Source organism: Chinchilla lanigera, unplaced genomic scaffold, assembly GCF_000276665.1.
Source record: "Chinchilla lanigera isolate Chin_1 unplaced genomic scaffold, ChiLan1.0 scaffold00003, whole genome shotgun sequence".
Lineage (NCBI taxonomy): Eukaryota > Metazoa > Chordata > Mammalia > Rodentia > Chinchillidae > Chinchilla > Chinchilla lanigera.
The window spans coordinates 51,008,872-51,022,337 of NW_004955404.1; the positions used below are offsets into that span (position 1 = coordinate 51,008,872).

Here is a 13,466-nt window from a genome sequence, read left to right on the forward strand (position 1 = left end):
TGAGTAAAAAGCAATGTCTGAACAACAAAACACACCCTCGGACTATTTTACCCAGCTAAGTTATGTGAGGATTCCCTCCCCACCCCCTATTACCTATCAAAACAGATAATTACCACACACACACCAAAAACCTACACACACACAACTGACTCTCAACAAAGCAAGACTGGTAACTTGCTTCTCCAATCTCCGGTTATTTTTACACGGCTTCTTGTCAGTACTCTTCTGGGATTATATCATGTGTCACTCCAACCAAACTCTCTTTAATCCCTTGCTCACTTCTCTGTATATCCAAAACTTGGCTTGTGTTATTTATTCATATGTATTGAACTATCAAGTATATCAAAATAAACAATCTTTTCTCAGCAAGTGAGTCCTCTGTTTCAAGACATTTTAAGCAAACATCCAATTAAGAATAATTAGAGATGCTCATTTTTCATCATGCTACCTACCTCCCAAACTAATAACCCTTAAGAATGATCTTAATTCATTGTTAATATGCTTCATATTCTATATGGACATAGGTAAAATGCAGTTACCTTCTCCATACTGGTCTTACCAAAACTAAAATTTAAGCTACAACTGCTATATTTTTACCAGGTTTTACTACATTCCATTCTAGGTCAATATCCTAAGTGACCCTTCTTATTTCACTTCATATAGACCCCTCTGAAGCTTCCTGGACTCCTCTTTCTGGAACAGAACATAATGTACACCAATTAATTTTAAGCATGGCACTATGCTTCCAAAATAAGATTTCTTAACTGAGTGACTTGGAAAGAAAATATCATTTCCCTTAGTATTTTCAAACAGAAGGCTCTAGTTCATTGTTTTAAAGGACCTATAACTTACCAGTGCCTTCCTAGTACGTCTTTATTGTGCTTCTGCTCTTACTTACAAATGTATTTTCTTCTCAGCTGTCCCCATAACTAGAGAATAAGGACTGAGTGTTCCCTGAAAGTGGAAGGATACGCTTTAGCTCACTGCTTCTGACCCCAGTGTTTGGTGGAATGGCCTGAAACGGTGAAAAAAAGACTGAGTGCAGCCACAGAGTACCTGCTCCCCAACACCAAAGGGACAATCTAGCATGCTAACAATGCTGTGCGAGCTATCCTACTCCACCCCGACCAGATATGACCTACACTTTCCTTTCACTTTATTTCTAGGGCTAAGAGATCACAAACTTTCCTATAAAAATGTACATGTTTCTCTCAGATCCAAGGTCAAAGATAATGTTCAGTTTAGAATGTTTATACCAAAAATCACATTGAATGTAATGATTTCCAGCACAAATCTTATTTCTAAGCACAAATTGTTTTAAGTTGCCCCTCAGAGTAAAACATGGGTAACATTAGTTCTAATATTCTTAATTTCAATCTAAACTTTACATATTATTTTTCCTTATATTTTTAACATACATATATTTTCTACATTTTAAAACCTTATGAGCCAGGCATCATGATGCACAACTATAATTCCAACACTCTAGAGTTTGAGAGAGGAGATCTCCAAGTTCAAAGCAAATCCTGGCTATACATGAGACTCTATCTCGGAAAGCCAGAAACCAACAACAACAAAAAACCCTTATGGGGGCTGGGGATTTAGCTCAGTGGCAAAAGCGCCTGCCTGGCAAGCGCAAGGTCGTGAGTTCGGTTCCCGGTACCGGAGAAAAACAAACAAACAAACAAACAAAAACAAAACAAAACAAAACAAAAAACCCTTATGTAGGGGTCGGGGATATAGCTCAGGAGTAAAACACTTGCCTAACATGCATGAGACCATGGGTTTGATCCCCATCACCTCTCAAAAATAAATAAAAGCTTATATAAGTAGTACATTACATACATTTTTCCAGTATACTTGAATAAGTTTTAGACATAAAAATGTCAATAAACACATCAGCTATTTGTCAAGAAATTTTAAGTATTAAACATTACTTAGAATTTAGGGCTTGGGGCCCAGGGATATAGCTCAGCAGCACAAGCACCTGCCTGGCAAGTACAAGGTCCTGAGTTCGATTCCTGGTACCAAAAAAAAAAAAAAAGAAAGAAAGAATTCAATGCTTGGAACAGAAACCTTACTAAAGATATTATTATCAGGTTTTCATATAACACAGGAAGAGATCTCAGATGCACAAAGCAGCCTACCTTCAACAATGCCTCTTACAAGAAATGGTCTGACCTCATAATACAGAAAATAAATAATACAATTTAGAGATAGCAAATGTGGAAGTCTCAACAGGAAGCCTGAGGTTCTAAACCCCACAGTTACTTTCAAACCTGCTTAGAACTCAGCTCTTTCTTTATTCAGTCTAATTTTTTTTTCCTTTTTGCAATGCCCAAATATAGAATCCAGGGCCTCACACAAGCTAGGCAAACACTTTACCACTAAGCTACACCAGTCACTCAGCCTAAAGCTTCATACAATAACTCAAAGTTCTTTCAGTTGGGACAATTCAATTACAAAAACAATGTTATTTAAATTAAGAAAAACATAAATCAGAAATCTCTAATGAGGAATGAAATCTGCTAGAAGAGAGTAATTTGAAGGCCCATCACATATTATTATACAGCATATAAAAATGATTTATGACATGGCCTATTCCTTTTACTGTGAAAACTGAAGTTGCTGTCCAGAAATCTGAGACCAGTAGAAAAGCCAGCAATGCCTCCTTCTGCCTTTCAACTTCCCTTTTCTTAATCACAAAGGCACCAACTAAATGGAAGTAGTGAGACTCAGAATCAACACTTTCATTTTCTTCGAGAAACGTTGACTTCCTCACTGCAGGGGCACCAAAATAGAAAAATACTGTATTTAAAGGCTGTATTTCACACAAACTTTAATAAAATTAAATTTCTCCCCCCAATGTTTGTGGCTTGTCCGTCATTTATTTTCAATCTTCCACTAGTATAGTGATTCTCAAAAAGTAATCCTGAGAGCCACAAAGGATCTGGAAACCATTTCAGGGAGTCCACAAGGTCAAAACTGTCTTCCCACTAAGGTATATTCACCCATCTTGCTGTGTTAACACGGCACTGATAATGCAAAAGCAAAAGTGGATGAAAAACTGTAGCGCAGCCGGGGGCAGGAGGATCACTGCGAGTTTGAGGTCAGCCTGGGCTACAAAGTGAGTTCAAGGCCAGCTTGACCTGCATAGTTCAGACTGTCTCAAAAAAGACCAAAAAAACAAAAACTGCAAAAAAAAAAAAAAGTAAAAAAAAAAAAACAAAAACTGTAGTGACTTAGGCATAAATCAAGGCTGAGCCACCAAACCACTCTAGGATTATTCACTAATAGGTATTCATATCTTAAAGCAGCAGTTTTACTTACAAATGTCCTTGACAAAGAATAAAAACTTTGTTATTGAACTATCTATCCTCTCCATACTCTGCAAGGTCTTCACATATACAGAAATGAGCAAACATTCTGTCCTCTTGCACATGTTCAGGAAATATGTACAAGCATGTTTCCAAACTGAAAATAATGCCATCAAAGGGGTAAAACAATAAGGAAAAGATTATCATTGGGCTTTGTGGTACACACCTGTAACTGCAGCTACTCAGGAGGCTGAAAGTGGGCAATTTAGCAAGACTCTGTCTCTAAATAAAAACGGGGAGCTGGGAATGTAGAGGACTGCAAGTTGAGGGCCACTCTGGGCAATTTAGCAAGGCTGTGTCTTAAAGGAAACAAAAAAGGGGGGTCAGGATTCCAACATAATACACAGACTTTATATGCCAACCTAGGTTATTGTGGCATGGGTAAACAATTTATAATTGCATTTAAAATGTTTGTTTTATGCGTTCTGCCACATCCACTTTCAGTATTAAAGAAAAAAGAGTGAGGAATTGCCTCATTATGATACTAAACTTCCACTGAGTATTTTAATATAAAAAATAAGATGCAAACAAAGTTCCTAAACCAACATCTCTTTTTAATAGTTTTACCATAATGTTACAGTTTTATCGTTTGCATAAGGACTGTTTTCTAAACCCAGAAAATAACCAATTTCCTTTAAGTTAATTACATTTAGATTTTAAAAACTGTACCACACAACTTTGAACAAACACAATGATCACTTTTGATTGAGCATTATACATAAATAAATACACCATTTAAAACCACATTGGCTCCTGCTCCCCTCAAAAGTTTCTAATATACACAGCAGAAGACAGAGGGACAGAACCCAAGAAATAAAAGAATAAAATAACCAATAAAAGAAGCAATTAAAAACTTCTCTAAGAAAGTGACTGCCTTCAGACAACAGCGCTGAGTGGAAAGGGTATAGGAAGGCTGCTTTTCATTATATGCCCTTCTGTTACATCTTAAACAATACCCATATATCACTTTGATAACTTTTAGTTTGTTTTTTTTTTTTTTTTTTTTTTTTTTGGTTTTTCTCCGGTACCGGGAACCGAACTCATGACCTTGCGCTTGCCAGGCAGGCGCTTTGCCGCTGAGCTAAATCCCCAGCCCCTGATAACTTTTAATATAAAAACTGTTAACCCAATCTTTATACAAACTACAGAAAGCACTCGTGGTGTTTAAAGTTGCCTGTTTTAGCATGGTACTGGCAAAAAACAGACTCAAGGATCAATGGAACAGAATAAAAGATGCAGAAACAACTCCAAGCACACTCAGTTACCTTATCTTTGACCAAGGAGTCAAACACCTTCACTGGAAGATAGCCTCTTTAATAAATGGTGCTGGGAAACTGGCCTTCCATATGTGGAAGAGTAAACCTAAACCATTATCTCTCACCTCACAGTGCATTAAACTAAAATCAAAATGGATCAAAGATCTAAATATTAAAACAGAAACAATTTGCTAGAAGATAGACCATGTAAAACTCTTAAAGACATGGGTATGCCAAAGACTTTATGAATAAAATCCCTATTGCACAAGAAATATTACAAAGAATTGGGATCACAGCAAATTAAAAAGCCTTTGCATAGCAAAAGAAATCACCAACAGAGTGGAGACAACCCACAGAATGGGCAAAAAATTTTACCAGCTACTCCTCAGACAAAGGACTAACATCTAGAACACACAAAGAACTCAAAAAAGAACTCAAAAAAAAAAAAAAATCAAACCCTCCCAAATTTAAAGACTCAATCCAAAAATGGGCATCTGAAATGAACAGACCTTTCTCATATGAAGTATAAGCAAACAACAAATAAATGCATGAAAAACTGATCAACATAGCTAGTCATTTGAGAAATGCAAACTAACCACTTAATAGTTTTACCCCCATTGCCACTTGGACAGCATGTTCATTTACCAACTATCCTGAGTGTCACTCAGGCAGGTATCATTTAAACCAGTTAATTCTTGTATAGAATACATTTGATAAAATTGTCATTTTTATATTTCCTGTTATATTATAAAATATGCAATTTTTGGTCATCTTATATTTAAATAATTGCACTGGTATGTGACTAAAACAACACTGAGATTCCATCTCACTCCAGCAAGAACGGCTATCACCAAGCAATCAACCAGTAACAAAACTGTGGGTAAAAGGAACCCTCCTCCATTGTTGGCAGGAGTGTAAAGTGGTACAACCAATATGGAAATCAGTGTGGAGAAACCCACAGGGTAAATAAGGAGCAAAATGGAAGATAGATATTGAGATGTAGGAAGAACTTGTTCAAATGCAGAGGGGAACAAGGAGAGGGGAGGAAGAAGGGAAAGAAAGGAAAAAGGATTTTTAAAAAAGAATGAAAGGAAAAAATGGAAACAAAGCTTTTGTTCCCATTTGGGAAGGGAAAGAAGGGTTGAAGGGAGGGGAAAGGAATGGGAGAAAAGAAGAACTGAAATATACTGTGTTCAGGTACAAATTCCCCATGATTCATGTGGTCATTATGTATGGTAAACATGTACTAATAAAAAACATTTTTAAAAATAAAATTGCTCCCCCATAGTAGTAGAGATTGAACTGACAGCCTTTACACTGAGCTACCATCTCTTAGTTTTTATTTTGAGCCAGTGTCCCACTTAATTGCACAAGTTGGGCTTGAATTTCCAATCCTCCCTCAGCCTCCCAGAGGGCTGGGATTACAGCCAATGCACCACCACACCTGACTGCATTTTATTTTTTGATTAGTAATCAATTTCAAGGTACACAATATGAAGCAAAAAAAAAAAAAGAGAGATGATATTCAACTATTCAGCAATTAAAAGGCAAAAGAAAGAAGACTTCTTTATTCTTTTGAGGGAAAGGCAAAGTAAAAGGGAAGGTCAGGAATAGGTCCCTGATAACCATGATGATGGTATTAATTCACATATTTATACCTGGAAGAGAAGGAAGGAATCAAACTTCTCTGCAAGGAAATTTTAACAACCAAAGCTCATATATATAATTCCTACCCCACAGTCAACAAGGCAAATAGTACACAATGTATTATTTTTCTCCTCAGGCACAAAGTGAGTGGTGCCTAGAAGCAAAACCAGAAAAGACATTTGTAGTATTGCTCAACAGTCACATTTACTATAGTACACAGCACATTCGGTGAGTCTGCCATAAGGAAAAAACAGACTACTCAGATGGTTGAAAACTGCCCTAATCATCTGAATTAACTAAAAAATACTAATTTAATTTCCACCATTTATATGAAACAGATCCTAAATAGGGAGAAAAATATTCTAGCCAACTGACAGAAGCAATAATTGTTTTCAGACCATTCAACTGGAAGACTCCTCATCAATTCATGTAACAGTCAGTGAACACATAACCACAACCCATTTGATGGGATGTAATGTGAGTCAAGGGCTGTAGATATGCAGTCAATGATGCTATTTTAAATATGTCCCAAGAAGCCCCAAAATTGATAGCCAAGTATCATACAGCTTTTAAAAATTAATTCCTCTCAAACAATTACAAATAATAATAGTACATTTCTCAGGAGAAGAACTGTCTAAAGACTAAATGCCATTCTATACCAATAACAGTTCCTATAGACCAATGGATGCAATGAAAGAACTAACATTAGAAGAGTTTATACATAAATTAATTATATTGAAAAACATAAATCAGTTCAATTTTTTTTTTCAGCTTATACATCATGGTCAATACGGAAGTAAGTTGGGAGTGAGGAGCAAGAAAAATTATAGTAGGGGCTGGGGATTTAGCTCAGCGGCAAAAGCGCCTGCCTGGCAAGCACAAGGTCATGAGTTTGGTTCCCGGTACCAGAGAAAAACCAAAAAAGAAAACAAAAGAAAAAAAAAGAAAAATTATAGTAAAAGAAAACTGGAGAGACAGTAAAAAAAAAAAAAAAAAAGGAATGAATGGATAACTATGATAGAAAGAGGAGGCCACATAGGTTTTAATCCTAATATAGGGTATCCTGTCACCTTCCTTCCCTCCTTAGTAATGGCTTCAAAATACCACTGCTGCTTAAAAACACAAATATTAATTAAAATGCTAAATAACTGATTCACCACTCCTCACAGCCTTAAACCCATAAACTTTTTGAGAAGAAAGCCTTATAAGCGCCTGTATCACAATCCTCTATGTTACTTATAAAAATGCTGATTACTAAACTAAAATCTAGGCTGGACTTAATGAATCAGAACCTGAGTTGAAACCAGGTAGATCTTTACTACACCAAAGCTTAATTATTGTTTCTTTAAAAGTATACTTTTCCTCTTCCTCTTCTTTAGATTCTAGTGATTGAACACAAGAAGCACAGAGTATATTACCAGCCCTTTTTAAAAAATTTTGAAACATAATCTTAGTAAATTGCCCAGGCTAGCCTCAAACTTGGGATCCTCCTGTCTCAGCCTCCTGAGTAGCTGGGATTATAGGCATACACCAGTAATCCAGTTTAATTTTTTCTTTCAACTGTAACATGCAGACACCAGATAGAGCTTAAACTGACAGCTACATGCTTTTTAAAGATTTTCTACCCTTGTCATAAGACCCAGACATCTCAATTTGTCATATAATACAGCAAAAAGGGTAGCTAAGTGTTTGATGTAGTAAATAATCCCTGTCTACTCATGTGTTTGCTGCTACTTTGTCAAAATTCAGATTTTGGCGGGGAGTGGTATTGATAGTGGTGGTATGTTAGGGATTGAACTCAGGGCCTCATGCTAGGCAAGCAAATATCACTGAACTACATCCCTTGCCTTCCTATTATTTTTATCACTCTTCTTAACCTAGGTAAATACAATTCATTCTTCACTACTCATAATTCCTTCAAGATAAACTTTCCTATTTTAAAAATTTCAGTCATCTCTCATCTCCATAAACAGTGTAAACCTGAATTGAGTCAGTGGTTTAATTCCATTCTTTACTTATTTGAACATATGTTACCAAGCCCTGTTTTCCCAGTAAGAATTTAAGTATGTGATGATAGAGCTCATGCTTCTGGCCTTCCCACTGTTTGTTGCTCTAGGACAGTAACAGTCATGTTGTAGAGGATCTGACATTGAATTGTTTGGTTAGAACACCCAGAAATGTAGGAGAGTCAACAAGTTATACACAAAGTTAAAAACAATCCAAATTGCAGACCTAAAGAACAAGCAGATCTAAAGTGCACATCCAACCACCCAACAGAACACATCAAAATGTTAATAGAAAAAGACTATGTATTCTCAATATACCGTATCTATAATATGGTAAGCTCTCAAAGAAGGGGAGAAGGAATATGACAAAGACAAATGGAATAAAATTATTAATTACTATTTATGAAATCAAATTTAAGATATGTAACATTAAAGCTTAAAGTAAATTTTATAGTCTCCTACAAAGTTTCAAACACACACACACACGCATACACATATTTCAGTAGAAAAGGTATCATATTGAGCAGTATTTATGTTCCTAAAAATTACAAGGTAAAAATCAAGGAGAAATAAACCTATCTTTGTATTCTAAAATTTAAATGAGTTCCAAACAACTTGTATTTCCATCTGGGACCACCTTACAAAGCCAGCATCACGAACTATGCTTCAACTACGCCCACCCCAAATCTATTTGTTTTGTTTTTTGTTTTTTGTTTTTTTTTGTTTTGTTTTTCTCCGGTACCGGGAACCGAACTCACGACCTTGCGCTTGCCAGGCAGACGCTTTGCCGCTGAGCTAAATCCCCAGCCCCCCCCCAAATCTAAATAGTAGGAAAAAAGCTGTTGTGGAAGTTAAACAAATATGCTATCTCTCTGAAGAAAAAGGAAACTACTGTACCTTGAACACATTTTCAAACCCCTGGTTAACTCATTTGATTGCCTCTTATCAAAATCATCTCTAAACAACTTAATGAAGCTTTTATTTACTCTTAAGGAAATACAGGCCATTTCAAACAAAGCATCACTTGTTGGTGCAGACTAGCATGAGCAGCTTGACTGGAAGCCCTACCTAACTCCGAGCCAGTCACAGCACCTCTCTGGGCCACTGTTTAGTCATCTACAAAGGGAGGCAGCCAGACAACTTTCAGTCTCATTCAGCAGTGAAGTTCTTTAAATCAGGAATTCTAAGTATAATTCTGATGACTCAGTGTAAACTTACATTCAACCTATGTAAGGAAGAGAAGTGTTGGGGTTAGGGGCTGGGAAATAAGTCTTTCTAGCCTTTTCTTTCCATTTTTTTCTTTTAAAACTCTACCTCAATCTTTTATCACATAAGAAATGGACATAGATGACAGATGTCTACTTTATTTAAATTGTAACCATCTTAAGAAACTACATTCTACTCCAATTTTTAAATGACATTGCTTATTTGTGTACCTTTTGATTTCTCTTTATTAAAAACTTAAAAAAAAAAAAAAGCAAAAAGGTGTCACTGGATTTTTCACAGAGTTCAGACCTGAAGCAAATACAGCCTTTGCTTTCTCCAAGGCCGACTAAACCGGCAATACACAAACATGAGGAAGATAGCAAATGGCTCAGAGCTGAATTGACAAAATGTCCGTTGTACCTTTCTTATAAGAATATGAGGTTCCCGGTACCGGAGAAAAACCAAAAAAAAAAAAAAAAAAAAAAAAAAAAAAAAAAAAAAAAAAAAAAATAAGAATATGAAATTGAAATCGGCTAATATCAACATTCCTTTCAAAAGAGAGTAAGAAATAAGAACAGACTGCCTTTCTATCTTCCCTTTTAAATCTGATAGGACTTCAAGTACTTAGAAAGTTAGTAAGAACTGTCAAATAACTAGCTAAATATTTTGGTCAATAATAAATAACTTCGTAAATTTTATTTCCCAAACCTTTGTTCCTAATCATTGCATATTCAAATTTTACTATTCAAATTTTAATTTCATGAGTGTGTTTCAAAATTAAAACACTATTACAAAACACTATTACATTCAGCTTCTAAGACTACCTAGAACTTCAAGAATGTACAATTTGAATGTACAATGTACAATTCTAGAATGTACAATTTGCTGGCCAAAATCTCAAAATTTCAATGATTAAATATTCAGGAAAAGACTGGCCAATCTTCTCATTTATAAAAGATTTTTAATTTTTTTATTCAAAACAATCAAATTTTAAAAGCAGTAGTACAGGAAAGGTCAATATTCCACTTTTCCTTTTTACATAAAATTAAAATAGTTACATGTTCCTTTAGACGACAACTTTGCTTCTGAAATTACTATTTAAAACAAGTTTCCAATCTGAACTGTAAAGCTTCACTTTGTTCTAATAGTAAATGATTAATTTAGTCCTCCTTCTTAATATTCACTTCTACTTTTTATCTAAATGATTGCTTAATTTTCAAAATGAAATACTTAGTATAATTCATTAATTTTTTTAAAAAGAAAGAAAACAAAGGATAGAATGCGCAATACCTATGACTGAGTTATCCCAAAACTTCAACCTAATTAAAATGCCTAAAGTAAAGCCACTACTCTTAATATTTTTAACATCCACATCACATGTGTGTATTCCAGTTAACTGTAACTTTCTAGCCACCCCCACAAATACAATTACATTTTTAAATTAAAATTTGACCTAGTTTGCTTTGTGTAGTTTTAAAAAAAATCTCTTATTCTGAAATCACACAGGGAAAAAAATACCAAGCACACACATATAAAAATGCTCTACCAAGAAGAACTACAACTTTCCAGCATTTGAATGCTTTGTTTCCTTCTAATAGTTAAGTGCAATCAGGCATGTGACTGACTACACACATTTTATCCAAGTTAAAGAACACATTCAGCCATGTTCTTTGGCAGGTAAGACCCACCCTCCGTTTATCAGCACAAGAATTAGCCAGAAGCAAACACACAAAATCATAACAAGTTACCTTTAAACATTCTTTCTCTTTAGATTTCGCCTTTTGGGCTTGAAAATAAAAAGCAATCCGGCAAGTTTTATGCTGTTAAAATGGCTCCTGTAGATTGGGGAAGTGGTGTCTGTGCTTCAGCTTATGAGTCATACGTGAAACTAAGTGTTTCTAAGGGAGACACGCCCATGTTGCTGTGGACCCAATTATTCTGCTAGGTCAAACATGCAAATCTACAGGTAAAAACGGGGAGGAGGAGGTTAATAGGACAAGGAGGGAGGTAAAATGAAGAAGCAAGATCTATCCTGATGAAACCATTACTAAACTCATGTTAATTGCCATGATTTAAATTTAACAATAAAATAGAATGAGTATCTATAAGAAAGCAAAATTAAATACTGTATATTGTTTTAAAATATAAAATCTCAATTTTTAAAACTAATTTTTATCAAATAAATACAACTCTGAATGGAAAAGAGTATGAGAGAAGATGGAAGACAGACTGCACACTGTTGCTCTGTAACAATGAACTGGTGAGTCTTATCTGGCTACTCATTAACCCTTATATGCATGGGACAGACTGCTATGTAATCTGGAAAAGCCAGCAAACTGCAATAGTCGATGCAGATTTATAGGTTCTTTAAACAGATAAAATCCACTAAAAAATTCAAAGTTCAGTGGAAAAATAAATGCAAATTAATATGGCTTATAAAAATTTTTAAATCCATGTTACAAAGTCCAACTTAGCAAAATGATTTTGAATAGAACATCAAGCTTGGTAAAACCCCATAAAAAACAATGTAATCATAATATATAACTATTTCCAAACAACAGCCACAGAGTAAAAACAATTTAGCAAGATTTTCTTCCTTTAGTTAATTACTTGGGAGTAATTATCCTGCTTTACTAGAGACACAGATGAGAAAACAAGCTGTCACTGACTTATGAACTTCACAAACTGCTAAAAAACATGACTGTAAACCTACTTCCAGCCTATTTTTTCCATTCCACTGAACATTGATAAGTTTATCTTTTTACTAGAATAATCTTCACAGCTTAACAAATTGTTCACTAAAATTATGCAAAATATATATTACTTTTTCTACAGCCAAATGTCACATTGAGCTCACTGTAGCTTACTTATTCAGAACAAGGTTCTCTCAGCCGTCAAAGGAAGGCCACAGTTCACTGGAAAGCCCCCAAATCATTTCCCACAGCTGAACCTTATTTTAGAAAATATCCATTCATGCCCAATAAACTGAGTATCATCTTTTAGCTAACTAGAAATAGAAATTATAAAGAATGAAGGAGGGCAATAGTAAAAAGATGTTATCAGAACAAACAGTCGATAATAAAACTTTGAAAAAAAACCTTATGAAACTACATATAACTTAAAAAGTTCTTGGACCTGAAGCCATTCTGTAATGCCAGTAAGCTGTGCATATGCCCTCAGTATATCACTATATACTAAGTGTCTTGATGTGCAATAGTATGGTACTGGTTTTCAACATCAAGTTTGTTAGGTTTTTTTTTATGATGTACAGATACATTAATGGATAAACTGCTATTGAAAAATTCTATTCATCTAAACCACTTCATTACTTAATAATAGGTAAATTTAGAGGATAATTTAGAAGTACTTTTAATCACCAGCATATACACAGAAGTAAAAGACCTGAAATACACAAATAAATTATCCCTCTTTGAGGCAAACAAGTGCTCCTAAGGGTTACTTTTTTTTTGGTCTTTTTGAGACAGGCTCCTGCTATGCAGTTCAGGCTGGCCTTAAACTCCCTATGTAGCCCAAGCTGGTCTCCAATTTGCAATGATCCTCCTGCCTCAGCCTCCAGAGTGCTGCGATTACAGGCATGTGCCATCACACCCGGCCTTCCAGGGTTACTATTACAATATACTGCCCCTTTCTCTCAGCAGGAACCTACTAGATATATTGTACCAACTACTGGAACTGAGTCCCAGTTCCACTCACAGCACTCCCCACCAAAAAAATTAATACCTGCATGGTAGTGTATGAAAGAAAAAAAAAAAAGCAAATGGTTTAGCACAGGTTCTACAATCTACTTGGGCTCAATATCCAATTCTGCTACCTATTAACATACTTGCCTTATTTTGGGCAATCACTTAATCCTGTGCCATTGTTTCTTTATAACATAGGCAAACAGAACCACTGCAAAGGGTTATTGTGATGATGAAAATAAACCCATGTACTGATACTGGCATCTAAAGAAA

The 13,466-nt window shown here is 35.2% G+C and overlaps 1 protein-coding gene across 1 annotated transcript in view; it reads right to left on the reverse strand.

The window, feature by feature from the left end:
• The window catches only part of Elf1 (E74-like factor 1 (ets domain transcription factor)), a 67,323-nt gene extending 55,965 nt beyond the window's left edge, over positions 1–11,358 (reverse strand). The window contains exon 1 of the mRNA XM_013516770.1: positions 11,241–11,358. The gene's annotated coding sequence lies outside the window, so the exon portion shown is untranslated. The remainder of the gene's footprint in view (positions 1–11,240) is intronic.
• Between the last annotated feature and the right edge of the window lie 2,108 nt (positions 11,359–13,466).